Source organism: Asparagus officinalis, chromosome 8, assembly GCF_001876935.1.
Source record: "Asparagus officinalis chromosome 8, Aspof.V1, whole genome shotgun sequence".
Classification (NCBI taxonomy): domain Eukaryota; kingdom Viridiplantae; phylum Streptophyta; class Magnoliopsida; order Asparagales; family Asparagaceae; genus Asparagus; species Asparagus officinalis.
The window spans coordinates 59,574,583-59,583,901 of NC_033801.1; positions in this window are offsets into that span (position 1 = coordinate 59,574,583).

Below are 9,319 nucleotides of genomic sequence, written 5' to 3' on the forward strand. Positions count from 1 at the left end.
TAATGTCAACCTAACTATTCCCCCTGTCAACAACGACAACGGAGTTGGTCCTGTAGATGATAATGCAAAAGAGGACCACGTTACCTCTCCCCAAAGCCACTCGAAGACAGATACGAGTGAGGACAAGAAGATGAAGGACTTGGAGAGCAAAATCAACGCGTTGATGAACGCTCAAGAGGTGAAAAGGTCCGGGATACCATGTCCATACCCAAGGGAGTGGGAATCAATTCCATATCCGGCAAAGTTCAATTTAATCAACTTTACACCGTTTGATGGAAAGGGTTCCCCTACCCAACACTTGATATATTTTAAGTCTCACTTAGGAATAATCTCCGGCAACGAACCCTTGATGGTACGGTCATTCGTTGGCACTTTTCGCGGAGCAGCCTTCGATTGGTATCGTCGCCTCAAGCCGGGGAGCATCAACAGCTGGGACGACATGGAGGACATGTTCCTGACAAACTTCTTCAACGACGACACTGAGGTCTCAATCAGCACTCTGTTTGAGGAGAAACAGAAGAACGGTGAGACAGTCGAGAACTTTGTGAAGAGGTTTCGAAATAAGGCAATGAATTGTAGGGATCCGGTCAGCGAAGATTTCATCCTTGAGACCTGTCACAACAATCTTTCCTTGGACATCCTCGAAGCTATGGGAATGGCGCCACCAAAGACCTGGAAGGACCTGAAGGTGCGAGGAGAACGAGCTGAACGATTCCTCAAAAGGAAGAAGGCGGAAAGGGGTCAAATAGCTAATAATGCTCCGCAACCAAACTTCGCCCCTAAGGGAAGAGGAAAAGCACATGCAAATGCCGTGGACGCGAATCAGACGTTCGAGGTGCAAGCACAGCCGCAACAGCAGCAGCAAAAGGCGCCTCAATAACCAAGGTGGCAACAGCAGACCCCGAGGCCAAAAGCTTCGGAGCCAAAGTTCCCAAAAGTCTATTCGTTCAAAGAGGATGAAGTTCCCGGTATCTTCAAGTACCTCGTTGAGAATAACAAGATCAAACTGCCTCCAATCCAGGATCAGGAAGATGCCAAGAGAGTCAATGATCCAAAATACTGCGCATTTCATAGAGCGGTGCACCATCCTACCAAGGTGTGCTATGCCCTTAAGGACAAGATCCAAGCTCTAATCGATGTCGGGGTCATCACAATGAAGCAGCCGAAGGAGAAGAGAGTGGGAGCAAACGCAGTATCGATTAGCTTCGGTTCTGTTCCCTTAAACTGGTTCCAACATGAGCCGGTAATAAATGCAGCTGTGAAGACGGTGAATGATGATCCTCATAGGCAGCGCCAGAAGGGACTTGTGCCACACACAGCCCCTAATGGTGAGATTCTTTGGGTTCATCCAGATTTGATCGGAGACGAGCAATGGACTGGAACCTCTTCCAAGAAAAAGTCGAAAGGGAAAGGTAAGTCTTGTTATGGAGCTTCTGCTATTCCAGGAGAAGACGATGAGGAAATCCCTGCCTTCCCGCTTTCTGAAGATGAACAGGAGGCCTTTGCGACCCGAAGCGGGAACGAGTATCACTACAAGTACCCGGATGCCTCCGAGCAATTAGGTACCAAAACCCCTCCTTCCAAGACATTGTCGGAACTGGGAATAGCAGCAATTCCCCCAACGCCTGTAGCTACGGAGAAGGTCCAGCAGAAGGAGAAGGAGAAAGAACCTTTACGCCAAGAGGCCCAAAACCCGAGGCAGTCTCGATTTAATCATCCGATTGGGAGAGACAAACCGGGAAATGCGAGCTCTCCACCCTATTTTGACATCATGGCGCAATTGGCCAATATACCGGCTAGGATAACCCTATACGAGTTATTGCGTCTGTCCAAAGATACAAGGAAAGCATTACAAGAGGCCTTGAGCGATTCTGAAGCTTTCTTAACTCGAATCAAGCCGTCGCCTGAAGGACCAGAGCCGTCAGCTCAGCAATGCAATCTCGCGGCGCATCATTTTCCATGCATCTCTTTCACCAAAGAAGACATGCAGACGAAGAACTCAAAGCATGATCGGCCCTTATACTTCACCGGGCACATCGGCTCCAGCATGGTCAACCGGATCCAAGTTGATCCGGGTTCCGCTGTTAGCATTATGCCATTCCGATTGATGCATCATCTCGGAATCCCGACAAGTAAATTAGCCTCCACTGGCACTACGATTTACGGATTCAACACCAGTGGGTCTAGGCCCTTGGGGAAGATCCGAATCAGATGCCAGATCGGGGATCTAAAATCGGAAGTTACTTGCTATGTGATTGATGCAGAAACGTCCTATAACTTACTGTTGGGTCGACCTTGGATCCACGGTAACCTTATAGTTCCGTCAACTCTACATCAATGCCTCAAGTACGTAGACTCAAATAATGAAGTCAAGACGGTGGTCGCGGATAAGCAACCGTTTAAAGGATTGGAGAATTATTTCACCGATTCCCTTCTATACGGTGCTGAATCCGATACTGAATCACCGGCCCAAGGAACGGACAGCGGAGATGAAGCTGATACCGAAGCTGGGCTTGATTACGATGGTGGTTTTGTACTTAATGACATTGTACCCATTGTAATCAATCTTGACGATGATAAATCATCGGAGAATAGTTGTAACTGGCAACTTGCCGAAGAACTATCAATAAACGATGATTTAGAGTATTCGATGTGTCTTGATGAGGTCACTAAAGAGCTTTATGATAACCCTGATTTGTATATGCCTCTTCAATCATTTTGTATGACGAAAAAGCAGGTACAAGATCCATGCGGAGCAACACTTGTCATCCCCTCGGGAATAGGGGGTGGAAAAGAAGTCATCTACGGCCGAGGAAAAGAAGCTCCGACACCTGATCACTTCGTAGAAGAAGAAGACGATGAAGATAAACCTGCCCCTCATCTATTTAGATATGACGCAAAAGCGCGCGATCTAATGGAGAAGCATGGATATGACTTTACGCTTGGAGAGGGTCTTTGCTTTGGTCGAGGTCCGCGAGTTCCACCTCGAATGGCCTATGTACCGAAGGAAAACCCGATGATTATTATCGTCATAAGAGAGGTCTCGGTTATGTCTCCTCATCCGACGATGAATGCTGCTGGCAAATCATCGATCAGATTGCTAATAAGGCTAGAAAAGGATATTCTTCCGACTCTGCGGCTTGGGATTCCGACGCTAGCCTTGGTGAAATGTTTAAAAAGTTAATGTCGAACATGGCTACGGTCGATCCTACTACAATAGAGGAAGACGACCAGATGCCGACATGGGAAGATCCGTGGGTTCATCACCTAAACATGCAGTATGGTGATAGGTTCGAACAAAGAGAGCCTCCTACCGAAGATCAAGTAGTCCAGGTGAATATGGGAAATGAGGAAAATCCGAAGCCGATATTCATTAGCGACAGTCTCCTGCGCGAAGAGAAAGAAGAGTTAATCTCTCTTATCAGGGAGTACATCAATGTGTTCGCCTGGAATTACGAAGACATGCCAGGGCTCGACCCAAACGTAGCAGTGCATCGCCTCAATATTAAGTCGGATGTCAAACCTGTCAAACAACAACAAAGACGGTTTCGTCCGCAAATGATGGAGGCGATCGAAGCTGAGGTTAAAAAGCTTGTGGACTCGGGCTTCATTAGGGAAGAGCAGCATCCAGAATGGCTTGCCAATATTGTCCCGGTCCTTAAAAAAAACGGGAAGATCAGGGTCTGTATTGACTTCAGAGACCTCAACACTGCTTGCCCAAAAGATGATTTTCCCCTTCCCATCACGGATGTTATCATCGACAATACGTGCGGGTTCGAGAGGATGTCTTTCATGAATGGTTTCTCTGGTTATAACCAAATAAAGATGCATCCAGATGATGAAAAGCATACTGCCTTTAGAACGCCTCTCGGTGTCTTCTGCTACATAGTTATGCCCTTCGGCTTGAAGAACGCAGGTGCTACGTATCAGCGAGCCATGTCAAAGATCTTTCAGGAGCATCTCCGAAAGACCGTCGAATGCTACGTAGATGATTTGGTCGTGAAAAGTCGTGATAAAAAAGATCACATTAAGGACTTGAAGACCATGTTCGACTTGATGCGAGCCCATCAATTGAAGATGAATCCTACCAAGTCTTTCCTCGGAATGTCTAGTGGTAAATTCCTGGGATTCGTCGTCACCACCAAAGGTATTCACATCGATCCTGATAAGGTAAAGGCGATTAATGAATTGCAGCCTCCGAGAAACCTCAAGGAGCTCAGAGGATTGCAAGGGCGATTAGCTTATATTCGTCGGTTCATCTCGAACCTCTCAGGAAAATGCCAACCATTCTCCAAGCTCGCAAAGAAGGGCGTGTCTTTTGTATGGGATGACGCTTGTCAAAAGGCATTCGAGAGTATTAAAGAATATCTCTCGAAACCTCCAGTACTCGTTGCACCGAAATCGGGCAAACCGTTCTTGATTTATGTCAAGGCGACGAGCCACTCATTAAGTGCATTACTTGCACAAGATGACGATAACGGTCATGAGCAGGCAGTATACTATTTGAGCCGAACCATGGTAGGCGCCGAATCTCGATATCCTATGATCGAGAGAGAATGCCTCGCCTTGGTGTTCGCTATTCAGAAAATGTGGCATTATCTAGTCGGGCAGACTATTTATGTCATCTCTAAAGTTAATCCGGTCCGAGTATTCATGACTCAACCAGCTTCCATGAGCTGGCGATTGGCAAAATGGGCCTTACTCTTGTCCCAATACGACTTACATTTCAAACAACAGAAGTCAGTAAAAGGGCAGGCCATCTGTGATCTCCTGGCAGCTAATCCAATTTCGGACACCGCCGAGATATATGACGATCTACCCGACGAAGCCCACGAGGTCAATGCAATTTCGCATCAACAAGTATGGCGTTTGTACTTCGATGGCGCTTCCTGAGCAGCTATTGTCACAGGTGCTCCTGGGAGGTCTAAGATTTCTTCCGGAGTGGGAGTTGTCTTAGTTTCCCCAGGAAAACATGTGATGCCTCGAGCCTACTCGCTAACCGAGCCGTGCTCGACTTCGCTAAGGAGCTGGGGGTTGAGTATCTCGAGGCTTTCGGTGATTCTCAGCTAATAGTCAAGCAAGTCCAAGGAGAATATGAAGTCCGAAGTCAGGATTTAATTCCATACCATAAGATGGCAGTGGAGATAGCGGAATCATTTGAAGGATTCTTTATCGAACATATTCCCCGGCTACAGAATACTTATGCAGACGCGTTGGCAGCATTGGCCGTATCACTAGCGCAGCCTCCTGAAACAGAGCAGTTTGTTATGGTAAGAACTCACCAACTCCTAGTGCCGCTTTACAATGAAGATGCCAAGGAAGAAGAGGTTCAAGAGGTACACACTACTCAAGTCGAGTTTGAACCACGAGATTGGCGTTTCCCCATCATCGACTACGTCTTGCATGGAATCTTGCCAGAAGATGTAAAGGAAAGAGAGTCAATCCGGTGAAGAGCACCAAGATTCTACTATAATACGGAGAATCGAACGCTATAGCGCAGGGGGTACGATGGGTTGCTATTGCGTTGCCTATCAACCAAAGAAGCTGAAGAGGTCCTTAGGGAAGAGTATACGAGTATAAACTGCTTCTCACACTCCGACGAGTATACGAGTATAAACTGCTTCTCATACTCCAAAGAGTACAAGAGTATAAACTGCTTCTCAATACTCCGATAAGTATAAGAGTATAAACTGCTTCTTACCACTCCGACGAGTATACGAGTATAAACTGCTTCCAACCTGGTCCCAAGCTTTACGATCGCATCAGAAGAATGGGGTATTTTTGGCCTTCCATGATGAGTGATGTAATTGCATATGCCCGAAAGTGTAATGCATGTCAAATGCACGGGAATTATATGCACCAACCTCCGGAGCATCTACATCCTTCTGTTACGTCATGGCCGTTCGAGAGCACGGGAATTATATGCACCAACCTCCGGAGCATCTACATCCTTCTGTTACGTCATGGCCGTTCGAGACTTGGGTAATGGACATTGTTGGCCCAATAAATCCCCCATCAGTCAGGGGTGACCGGTTCATCTTGGCGATTACCGATTACTTCTCCAAATGGGCTGAAGCAGTTCCACTCAGAGAATCCTGGAGGATATTACGCTAATATTCTTAAGGATAACCCGGTCGGATAACAAAATCAAACCCAGTTCCAATAGAGGAGCTGGGGGTGGATAATCCAATGCGTCGGGAAGTTTCCGGAAGAATACCGCATGGGTATTCTTAGGGATAACCCAATCATTGTGGAATTGGTGAATAAAAAATTCATGTTCGAACCCTGAAGGTCAGAATGTCTCTTCTTATTCTCTAACTCTTATGAGTTATTTTTGTGAGATGAGATCCAATCCCCTGATAGGTTAATCTTTCCTCACCAAACCAATATCTCGTCGACGGCTTATAATCCTACAGCGAATGGATTAGCTGAAGCCTTCAACAAGACTATCATCAAACTCTTGTCAAAAATCGTGAAAACTAATAAAATAGACTGGGATGACAAGCTTGGCGCAGCTCTATGGGCCTATCGGACCACGGTGCGCACACCGACGGGAGCCACCCCGTATTCATTGGTGTACGGATGTGAAGCTGTTCTTCCATTGGAGATCCAAATCCCGTCGCTTCGGATCGCCCTTGCGACCCAGATGACGACCGAAGAACAACATCAGAAACGCCTCAAAGAACTCGAGAGGCTCGATGAAGAGCGCCTGGAAGCTTCGAGCTTTCAACAAAAAGGTTCGACAACGGAGTTTCAAAGAAGGGGATTTGGTTCTAGCTGAAAGGCGGCCTATGATCCTTAACTCCAAGAAGAAGGGTAAATTTGAACCCAAATGGGAGGGACCATTCGTAGTGGAGACAGTCTACTCGAGTGGCGCCTATCGCCTTGTCACCAAGGACGGTGACCGGCTTATGATGCCGATAAACGGCAAGTTCCTGAAAAAATACTATCCTTAGTATCTTCAGGATAACCAATGCATCGGGAAGTTCCCGGAAGAATACCACATGGGTATTCTTAGGGATAACCCAGTCATTGTGGAATTGACAGATAAGAAATCTACATTCGAACTCTGAGAGTCAGAATGTCTTTTCTTATTCTTACCAAAATTCTCTAACTCTTATGAGTTATTTTTGTGAGATGAGATCTAATCCTCTGATAGGTTAATCTTTCCTCACCAACCCATCCGCTGATCAAATTAAACGACAGTGGATCCACCAACACTTCCATCTGCCAGTCATTGGCATTTCTCTGACTCAACATGTTAGGTCATGATCACCTAGCATTAAAAGTCTCCCTGTGAGTGATAATGCGAGTTGGCACTGTCCTTGCTACCCGTATTCCACTTTCTTTGCTTTCTGGTCAAACCTATAAAAGTTAGGGCCAAAGCCAAAATCCCCTCTCGATTCCTCCAATGAACGAGAGGTCCACTTTCAAATCGAGTGATCAAACCTTCCTACAGTTAGGGTCATCTCAAACTCCTGCTTGGTCAAACCTATAAAAGTTAGGGCCAAAGCCAAAATCTCCTCTCGATTCCCTCAATGAACGAGAGGTCCACTTCCAAATCGGGTAATCAAACCTTCCGACAGTTAGGGTTATCCGAATCTTTTCGATTCTCGGAGTGGAGATCCCACTCTCAGTTTCACCTTTCCGGATTCTGGGGGTGGAGATCCCACCTCGAGTTTCCTTTCCAGCTGTAGATAGAATATAAAATTCTTCCTCTTCAGCACCGGGAGATAGAATATAAAATTCTTCCTCTCCTCGGACCTTTCCGATGCTCGGAGTGGAGAACCCACTCCCAGTTCATCATTCCGGATTCTGGGGGTGGGGGATCCCACCTCAAGTTCCCTTTCCGGCCGAAGATAGAATATAAAATTCTTCCTCTTCAGCACCGGGAGATAGAATATAAAATTCTTCCTTTCCCGTTTCCTTTCCGGCCGAAGATAGAATATAAAATTCTTCCTCTTCAGCACCGGGAGATAGAATATAAAATTCTTCCTCTCCCGTTTCCCTTCCAGCTGAAGATAGAATATAGAATTCTTCCTCTTCAGCACCGGGAGATAGAATATAAAATTCTTCCTCTCCCGTTTCCTTTCCAGTTGAAGATAGAATATAAAATTCTTCCTCTTCAGCACCGGGAGATAGAATATATAAAATTCTTCCTCTCCCGTTTCTCAGTCTGTCTTTGCTTTTAGAAAAGACACGACTTCCAATCCGGGCACTCGATGCACGGGGAATTTCATCCCGAAGCCTAAGTAGGGATAAGCCAACGCCTAACACGCGTTGCCGGGTAGTCTATTCCCGTAAGAAAGACGAAGTCTATGTAATCAAAATCATAGCATTAAGTCTAAGGGAAGCAATTCTCTTAGCACAACGTCACATGTGAAACGGGTTTAATAATTCACATGCTAGCCCGATTTTAGCACAACGTTACATGTGAGACGGGTTTAATAATTCACATGCTAGTCCGATTTCAAACGGTAATCGGTAAAGACATATCAAACCCGTTGATGGCTGGGGGTTTGCCAAAAATCCCATAAATCTGTCATTCGGAAGAAATACAGTTAGTCTTTGACCGTAAAAAGGACAAAAGACCACATATTCAACATTGTGAGAATATGAGACTTTAAGCTAAAGAGTCTATCTGCATAACTCCGCTCAAGTCCCGCCTGCAGATCAGCTCGGGCAGATTCCTCAGAATGGCTTAAAATCTCCGCGGCTTCGCTCTTCAGCTTCATCAGTCTCTCCTGGGTGGATCCTAGCTTCTCAAGTGCCTGTTCCCGAGAACGCTCTAGTCCAGCCAGGTCATCTACAATAAGGGCAGCAGATTCCTCGGCGTGTTTCAAAGCCTCCTTCAACCTAGTCACCTCCTCGCGACTCGAGTCCAAGGAACGGAGTAGCTCAGCTCTATCCGTGTCTTTCCTCGCTACGGTAGCCATCAGCTGCGCAACGGAACTCTCATAAGACTGAAGCTCGCATCCGATGGAAGATCTCGGGTCACGCCACTGTGCCATCCTATGCTCCAACTGAGAGGACACGAAAGAAGAAGCCCCGGTAACCTCCAACTCCTTCAACTCTCGTATCTCCGACTCCAGGACGGCGAAATCAGCAGTGAAGGAATCGGCCAACTCCGGGTATCCTTCTTCCCTCATCATCATCATGTGGCGAGAAAAGGAACGCCTGAACTGATCGAAGCCACCTCCTCTGTGAGGAAGTTTCTCGATCAGGCCGTTATAAAAGGCGGTGAAGAAGCTGAGGTCCGTACGAAAAGCCTCTCTGGCAGGATCAGTATCGACCAAAAGGGCGCGGACACGCTCGTATA